This window comes from Saccopteryx leptura, chromosome 2, assembly GCF_036850995.1.
Source record: "Saccopteryx leptura isolate mSacLep1 chromosome 2, mSacLep1_pri_phased_curated, whole genome shotgun sequence".
In the NCBI taxonomy this organism is placed as follows: Eukaryota; Metazoa; Chordata; class Mammalia; order Chiroptera; family Emballonuridae; genus Saccopteryx; species Saccopteryx leptura.
The window spans coordinates 220,536,474-220,545,865 of record NC_089504.1 but is presented as its reverse complement, the minus strand read 5'-3'; the positions used below and the strand labels follow the sequence as shown (position 1 = coordinate 220,545,865).

General features: G+C 50.2%; 1 long non-coding RNA gene across 1 annotated transcript; it reads left to right on the top strand.

Annotated features, from left to right (window-relative positions):
- The first annotated feature begins 6,244 nt into the window (after nt 1-6,244).
- Nucleotides 6,245-9,392, top strand: LOC136393310 (uncharacterized). The gene is made up of 3 exons (XR_010749076.1): nt 6,245-6,345; nt 8,648-8,823; nt 9,280-9,392. It is a non-coding gene; the product is annotated as an uncharacterized lncRNA (long non-coding RNA).

Sequence of the window (9,392 nt, the reverse complement as noted above, 5' to 3'; positions counted from 1 at the left end):
CATTTCCTCTGTTATCAAAGAGAGCCATGCCAGGAAAAGGCCAGGGAATTGAGTGTTTACTCGGCAGCTGAGTGTTGATAAAATGTTGGCCTTGGTGTGGTTCTGGACCCGGCGACAGCGAGAACCGAGGTGCAGGTGATAGCTCTCAAACAATACTCAGTTCCGGGGTTTCCGCCGGTGTTTGTTCACTTAACCCAGACGCCTGGCTCATGAGGGTCAGTGTTTATGCAGAGTCTTGCTCAGGGTCACTTTTGTTGAGTGACATCCATCAGTGTAGGGCCCCACAGCAAGGGTCCTGATGCCAAGAAAGACTGGGAGCCCCCGACAGGAAAGAAGAGGACGGGACAGAAAGGGCAGCCCTGAATCACAGACGTTGCCAGGTTGCTGAGCTGATAGGACCTTGTGTCTACTTGTGGAAAATTAACATCAGGCTCTAGTCCAGTTGAAATAATCTTCAGACTGTCTGAAAACTGCAGACTGCAGCACAGATTTATAGACATTTTTTTTTTCAGTTGTGAGTTCAGAAGAGCAGACAGAGAGTGGGGTGAACTAAGGGCCAACACAAGGCTTCCCTCTACAGAGACCAAAGCCCATCTTTCCAGACAGGCAAAATAATAATGATGATGACAGCAACTGCCATGACAATTATTGCTATTATAACGATCTTAAAACACCCACTGAGCTGCTGGCTCACCTCTGCCGGCTCGCCTCTGCCGGCTCACCTCTGCTGGCTCACCTCTGCTGGCTCACGTCTGGCCTCTGCGGGTCCCTGGGGGCTCCCGGAGCAAAGTGGCAAATGCTAGGTTCGTCTCCCTCTGACACCAAATAATCTTCTACGACAACAAAAGGGATGTAGATATTTGCACAAAAGTTAAACCACTGTACACAAGCATATTCTCTCTTTGGCCTTCTCCCTGATGCCTAAAAGAATAGGGACACCCGAGTGTTGAGAAGTCCATGCTGGTCTTCTGGCCGTGCTGTGAGTTGGCACCATAGCTTTGAGCATGGCACGCACCCCTCTGTGTCCTCTTGGGCCCAGGGAAGGGCTGTGGGCTGCTGTGCTGGCTTGACAGGAAAAACAGAGCCCACGAGCAGCCCTCGGGGACACGTGCCCCGCAGGTGCAAGGGCTCTACGTGGGCTGTTGTTTCTCTTACAAGGATACGCATGATGTAATCATTCAGTTTTTGTAAAAATTACCCTTACAGGAATGGGCACTATAGAGTTGGAAAATAAAAATGTGAGTGGAAAAGTTCCTTTTCCGTTATCTTTTGTTTTTAATGACTAAGAAGTCACCATCACCTTGGTGTCTGGTGTCACAGATGGAGAACCCCACCCGGGGACATACAGCCATCCCTGGATCTTCAGGTTGCACATCACTAGACTTACTCAGAAAAATCCCTTCCAGACTGACAAGCGCTTGGATCAACAGGGCAGCAGCAAGAGAAAGGGGCTCCATAGTCAGGCGCAGAGGGCAGGCTGGGACTCGCACAGCGGACACCGTGATGCCCGGCCGGATTCCCCCTCTAGGAGGGACACGCTGCCCAGCTGCAGGCAGGGCTGTCAGCTCCTGCTCAGGTGACGTCCTGACCAGGGTGGCCCACAAGCAATGACAGATCAGGAGGCAGAATAAGAGCCCAACACGTGGCTATTTTTGCTCCCAGGCTCCACTGCGCCAGCTGAGGCTGCCACCCTGCACCACACAGAACTTCTCCCTCTTCTCACTCTCGCTTTCCTTTCCTCTTTCCTCCAGGTTCGGTCTCTTCAGAGACGTTCTCTACTCTAAACTTCCTCTCTGAGTCTGCTCCCTGTCTGTGACAACTAGGAAAGAGAACAGAAGGAATTATCCGAGACAAAGAGAAGAAGGATGGCAAGGGACAGACCTGCCTTCTTTTGAATTGTCATCACCTTTCCTTGTCTGGGTTTCTGCTGCAGCCTGACCCTGGCGCAGTGGCAAGGGTACAGGAGCTAGTTTCCTATGGCCTGGTTTCCATCTGAGGTATGAGCTTGGACCACTCCCTTTCCGGGCCCCTGTTTACCCACTGGCGAGTGGGGAGAACAGTGATCTTATCTGAGAGTTGAGTCATTGTGAGGGTCTGTTAAGATAATGGATGTCAATGTGCACAGGAGACCATGAAACTCCATCTGCCAGTGACCCTTTCTCTCCCCTCCAACCAAAGTTCAGAAAGCCAGCAGGAACCTAAAAACCATGGCCTGAAAGGGAGAGTTTGCCCCTGCCCTCCCACTCCCAGGATGGCAGGGGGATTGCAGGGAACGTGAGGGACTAGAATTGATGGGAGAAAAGAGCATGCTATCTCATTAAACTCGTGCAATCGGCAATATAGACTACCTGCTCCATGCCAAGCACCAGTTCCTGGCAGGGAAGTTAAAGACTGCTATCTTTATCCTAGGGGAGATGGGGAGCCATACTGGCTTTACGTAGAAGATCCTGACAGTTATCCTGGCTGCACAGGAAGGACAGGTGGGAGAGGCCAGAGTGGGAAATACTGACGACAGCTAGCACTGGTTGATTAACTGTGTGCCTGGCACACTTAGTGATGTTTGAATGGTAGGCACCTAATGAAACAAGTACCATTAAGACCCTCATTTTAGCCATGAAGAAATTAAAACACAGAGAGAATAAAGAACTAGGATTTCAACAAGGTTATCTGGCTGCAAAGCTTCACATTTAAATACACAAAACCAGGCAAGGGGGAGACCAGATGGATGGCTAGTTTGGTCATCTAAGGTCGGGGGTAGCAATGGAGCTGAAAGGTGAGTGTATTTTGAAGATATGTAGGAGATTACAAGACAAGACAGAATTTAGTTACAGGCTGGTTGTAGGGACGTGGGGGAGATGGTCTCAGGGACAATGCTCAAGTGAAAGTCAGGGGTGCTACTCCCTGTGGGGCACTTAAAGTGAGCCAGGGTTGCAGTGTATTGGGGCTTGGACAAGAGGCAGGGGACAGCATGAGTCCACTTGGACCTGCAGAGCACTGAGGTGCTATAGTGACATATTTGGTAGTATCGAATTTTTGTAAAGAGACGTGTTCTAACCTCCCACAAGATTGCAACTCTTACTGCTTGGTTCTGACCCATCTGTCAGATTCACTTATTTAACAGAATATATATAGCTAGTATATACACAGGGGAAGGGGCCACTATTTCCCTGAAAGTCTCTTTTCAGAGGTGAGTCCCCCACCCCTTCTCAGCTGGATATCGGCACCAAATCATCTCTCCAAGCATGACAGTACCTACTATACAATGAGAGGGAGGGAGAGTCCGATGGGTTAAGAACATAGATTTGGAATCAGATTCTGTATTAGTTTGCTCAGGCTGCTATAACAAAGTTTTGATAATTGGATGGCTTAAATAACAGAAATTTGTTTTTACATAGTTCTGGAGGGTGGATATTCAAATCAAGCTGCCCTGTGGCTGGTGTCCAGTGAGGCCTGCCCTTCTGGCTTGCAGATGGCTGCCTTCTCAACGTGTCCTCACATGGACGCTTCTCCGTGCACCATGGAGAGAGGAAGACTTCTGGTGTCTTCCTTCTCCTCTTAGGCAGGCACCAGTCCTATCCAATCAGGGCCCCACCCTTAAATCTCATTTAACCTTGAATACCTCCTTCAAGGCTGTAGCTCCACATTAGGGGTTAGGATTTCAACATATGAGTTTGGGAGGGGTGATACATTTCAGTGCATAACAGACTCTTTTCTGAGTCGTGAGGTTACACCCTTTCACAATTCATTAATCTTTCTAAATGTCAGTTTTTCTACCTGTAAAGTATGGTTACCAAAAGGATGCAGTACGATAACATATGTAAGACACAGACACACCCGGAGCAGTAGCCAAGCAGGGTAGCGGTTATCACCTCCAGTGGCCATCGCCGTCTGTGCTCCCTTTCTCGGGTTGTTATTCGTTTCAGCCCGTGGATCCCTGAGACCGTCGGCATCCTCTCCCGTGACCTCCTGGGTTTCTCTTGCGAGAACAGAGGCCATGCACCTGGAGAGCAGTTCTGAGGTCTTGTCCCGGAGGGGAGCGCTCATCATCTCACAGATGTCTTGACCCTGCTTTGCCCCCACAATGTTTGCCATTTGCTTCCTTTAAAGGAAGTCCCATCTATGCAGTTTGCTTAGTGGGAGCAAGAGGTCAGGGCCGAGGGTGAGGCATCTATTTGAAGAGAGTCTCAGACACGGAATGGTCATTTTTTCACATGGAGAGTGGACGCAGCAATTCCCTCTGCGGTGCGCCCCTCTCCTTTCTCAGCGCTGGCTCCCTGCAGAAGTGTCGGCATGCTCTGTGACCCCCGGGGAGTTCTCCTTGAATAGGAGCCATGGGGTTTTGCCTCCATTGAGGAGTTTTCTTTTCCGAGGTCTCCTGTCTCGGGTGTGTGGGGGGTCCTACGTGCTGGGGACCTTCACAGGGTGATAAGGCAGGTAGGTGGCTGAGTCACACATTTATCACTGCCCAGGACACTACACCTTGATAGCAAGACAGGAAATAGGGTGGCTGAGACCCTGATTTCATAATCTAGTGGCTTGAAGGAAAGAGGGCATCCTAGAGACCCCAGCCCCTGGGAGGGCAAATGTCTCTGTTTATGAAACCTGGGGGAGCACACTGTACCTGACTCGGGGACAAGACTTCGTGGGGAGGAACACTTCTATAGACAGGTATTCCCTTACCCTGTGGTCCATGATCCCAGCAACCCTCAAGGGAGAGATGCCTCAAGATTGAAATGCATCAATCTGTCCAAAAATATTTGCATTGGAAACAAGTCACTACAACAGTGTATATATCCATGTAAGAAGTGTGCCTGAAAGGCCCTGGCCGGTTGGCTCAGCAGTAGAGCGTCGGCCTGGCGTGCGGGGGACCGGGGTTCGATTCCCGGCCAGGGCACATAGGAGAAGCACCCATTTGCTTCTCCACGCCCCCCCCCTCCTTCCTCTCTGTCTCTCTCTTCCCCTCCCGCAGCCAAGGCTCCATTGGAGCAAAGATGGCCCGGGCGCTGGGGATGGCTCCTTGGCCTCTGCCCCAGGCGCTAGAGTGGCTCTGGTCGCGGCAGAGCAGCCCCCCAGAGGGGCAGAGCATCGCCCCCTGGTGGACAGAGCATCGTCCCTGGTGGGCAGAGCATCGCCCCTGGTGGGCGTGCTGGGTGGATTCTGGTCGGGCGCATGCGGGAGTCTGTCTGACTGTCTCTCCCCGTTTCCAGCTTCAGAAAAAAAAAAAAAAAGTGTGCCTGAAAAACGTGACATTGTACATGTTAATTCATTCTAAGCCTCACACTCCTGCTGAGGGTTGCTGCATGGAAAAGCCCAACAGCCTGCTACCATTTGTCCTTGAATCTCTCTTTACAGGAGCTACACAGACAGTAAAACTGGTCTGGACCTTGCAGGAGTCTCTGCACCCAAACCTTGTCCTCTCTGCCTACAGGATGCATTGTGATGCAGAAGGGGAAGCTCTGTTTATTATGCTGCCTTGGGATAAAAATTTTGGTGTTGAGTAACTGCTCTCACAAGGATAACAATACAAACAGTACTTTAATGTTGGGTATTAATTCTCTAAAAATAAATAAATAAAAACTGGGTTTATATTTCAAGGAAAGAAAGAGAGAGAGAGAGAGAGAGAGAGAGAGAAGAAATGAAGAAACAAGTAGCTAAGTTTCCCAAGACTCACTATCAGCACCTAAGTGGGAGGAAAAATTCATGAGCTCAGGTTTTTAAAAGCAATAGAGCCCTGGCCGGTTGGCTCAGCGGTAGAGCGTCGGTCTGGTGTGCAGGGGACCCGGGTTCGATTCCCGGCCAGGGCACATAGGAGAAGCGCCCATTTGCTTCTCCACCCCTCCCCCGCCCTCCTTCCTCTCTGTCTCTCTCTTCCCCTCCCGCAGCCAAGGCTCCATTGGAGCAAAGATGGCCCGGGCGCTGGGGATGGCTCCTTGGCCTCTGTCCAGGCGCTAGAGTGGCTCTGGTCGTGGCAGAGCGATGCCCCGGAGGGGCAGAGCATTGCCCCCTGGTGGGCAGAGCATCGGCGTGCCGGGTGGATCCAGGTTGGGCGCATGCGGGAGTCTGTCTGACTGTCTCTCCCCGTTTCCAGCTTCAGAAAAATACAAAAAAAAAAAAAAAAGGCAATAAATTTTCTTTTAAAGAAAAGAAAAATAACAAATTGACACTTTTTGTACCGGGAGAGAGAGGAGAAAAAAACATGCACCTGACCCCTCGCTACCCTTTTCCGCAGGGGAGGAATCTCACATGTCTGGAACCTCAAGCCGGGGCTTCTAAGGCACCCTGACGTCCCTGTTTCCTGGAATCTGCTAAAAGAAAATGGCAAACTAGCCAAGATATTTGACTGAGGTTTGTTAAGAAAACATATTCTCAGTTCGGGTTGTTTTCTGAGAGGAGGGTCAGGGAGATGTGGTTTAAGAAAGAAAATTGCTCGTGGACAGTTATGGAAACAATGACTCTTTTCACTGCCCCGCATGTCTCTGGCGGGAGTTCCAGGGAGCAACGTGGAGCGGTGCTTGCAAAGTACCTGGGGACCGCGGGCTGGGTGGACGGCCCACCCAGATGGCCGGAGCCAAGAAAGCATCATTCCATGTTGGTTATCAGGGTAATTCCACAGCCGAGCGTGCATGTAGGTACTTAAGAGGAAGGTGGGAAAGATCTGATTTCTGGAGCCTGGCTCGACGTCAGCGTGAAATAAGAGACTCTGCTTTATCTGACTTGTCGCCCACACTCCCCAGAGAAGAACGCAGTTCACGACTCTGATGTCTAGCCCAGAGCGAACCTCAAAGGGTTTATTTTCATGATTTTTAAGGTCACATCAACCAAAGTCTAAACTGTTCAACTTGACTCTGAAGATGGTTTCAGGCGGTTCAAGTCCCCTCTATAAAAGCATAAACGGTTTCTGTAGCTCTGAATCACCCAATAAATCAGTGGTCCCCAATCTTTTTTGGGCCACGGACTGGTTTAATGTCAGAAAATATTTTCACGGACCAGTCTTTAGGGTGGGACGGATAAATGTATCACGTGACCGAGACAAGCGTCAAGAGTGAGTCTTAGAGGGAAGTAACAGAGGGAATCTGGTCATTTCTTAAAAATAAAACATCGTTCAGACTTAAATATAAATAAAATGGAAATAATGTAAGTTATTTATTCTTTCTCTGCGACCAGTACCAAATAGCCCACGGACCGGTACCAGTCCGCGGCCCAGGGGTTGGGGACCACCACAATACATGATTCTGAAACGCAGATCATTTAGTTGTTTGACCACGGGAATTTGTTTTCTTCTCTCTTCGGTGGATCTTCGCATTCATCCTGCATGGCGTCATGAGTGTTGCCCTCTATCTTTCTGGGGAAGGATAAACCAAGATCATGCTACATTTGCTTTTCTATTTTGGGTTAGAGACTCAAAAATTCTGTCTAAGTACTTTCCCTAATCAGTGGAGATCATGAGGCTCAAGTGGTGAGGATGGGTCATTCATGCACAGTCAGTCAGTCAGCAATCCATGCGTTTCCTCAGCCTATCAGCATGCACTGCGAGCCTGCAGGGTGCCTGGTTCTGGGGGAGGTGAGATGAGCAAGACCCCACCTCGTGAGAAGTCAGAGGAGGGGCTGGTTACCTCTCACAAACATCCCCAGAGAGGGAGAGTACTAATGTTGGGCCTGGAAGGATGGGGGAAACTTTGGCAGGAGGAAATAAATGGCTAAGAAGCTCTAGGGTAGATGATTTTTCAACTATGAGCAAACCAAGGATGCCAGAAGTCAGGAAGACAGAGTGGCTAATGGCGGTTTTCTGGAAGACGTGGAATGGAGTGATGGAGTGGCGGGTGATTAGTGTTGAATGGCAACTGGTGTTGAGAATCTTCAGAAGATAGGAGTTTGAACTTTTTAATATATAATATATATGGTGTGTGTGTGTGTGTGTGTGTGTGTGTGTGTGTGTGTGTGTGTGTGTGTCAGCTAGGAACAGAAAATATGTGAGTGGAGCAGAAAATATAAGAGATCTGGGAAAAAGCTTAGTCTGGTGTTGGTATGAAGACTGGACTGATGAGATGGATTGGAAATGCAGGGATAAGAGACAGGAGGAGCAGACCAGGGCAGAAGCCTGAGAGCGGGATGGTGTAGTGATAAAGTAGGGTATTGCAGGGGGTGGGGGGGAGGAAGGAGAGGTGGCTGTGAGGGTGGTATGTTAGACTAGGCAGCCAGTATCTGGCCTGAGTCCTGGTCCTACACTGGCAGCTGTGTGACCAAGATTTGACTCCTCTGGCCTCCACTTCCTTGTGAGCAGAAGAGGTTGGGGGAACCGAACCGCCTGGACAGCAGAACCTCTGGTCATCCCACCACGACACCGTAGGGAAGACAGCTTGACTAGTTTGGAAAAAAGAAAGTCAGAGCTGGAGATGACCTTGGAGATGGTTCTTGAACTTTAGTGCAGGTCAGCATCACCTGAGCAGTTTGTCAAGAGGCAGACAGTTCAAGAGCCCAGGACCCACCTCGGAACGCCTGGGGTTGTCTTTGGGCATCCTCACGTCTGGAATGTTATCCAACCCTCTCAGATGGGAGGAATTTGAAGCCCAACCTGAAGCAGGCACCCCCAGCAAGGTGGCTGCCACCCTGACGTCTCTCCTTTCCACTTGCCTTGGTCCATCTCCAGGACTTGATTAGAAGCTGCTGAGTTCAAAGGATCCCAAGAGCCAAGATGTGAAGCTGCAGAATTCAGAGAAGCTGGTCTGAAGTGGTGCAGGGGCCCCTGTCCCAGTGCCACCAGTGACTGTACTGGCCAGGATTCACCACAGTCAGCAGCCCATGCTGGGCCCTTCTGAGAGCAAGGTAGGTGTAGCCAGCTCGCATCATGTTATCCATTGACACCTCATGCCTTGTTGTCCAAAGCACCACCCAGCATGGACTCAGGAGCGTGTTGGAAATGCAGAGTCTCCGGCTCACCCAAGACTCACAACTTAGAGTCTGCACATTAACAAGACCCCGAAGTTGTGCACATTAACACTGAGAAGCTCTGGTTTCTGCCCCCTAGACAAGCTGCTCATAGTCCTCACACCTGGGGGGGGGGGGCAGGGAGATAGGACAGGAGGGCAGGAGAGGAAAAGGGAGGAGGGAGGAAGAAACACTAGTCCTGGCCTCCTCCCTTCAGTGGGCTACATGACACACCCTTACTTCTTTTCTTGCTTTCAAAGGTAAGCCTGGATGATGTGAAGTGGGACCAGGGGGCGGGGAATTTAAGAACTGAAATAAAAGCTCTCTAATGTTTGCTTTTTGTTTCCTAAACAGGGACGCTCACTCCCCATTCCTGTAAAAGATGTTAAGCTGTGCAGATTACGGTGATCCGGTGACTCGTCACACAGCTATCCAGAGCAGGAAGTACACTAAACCCTGGAGTTGGC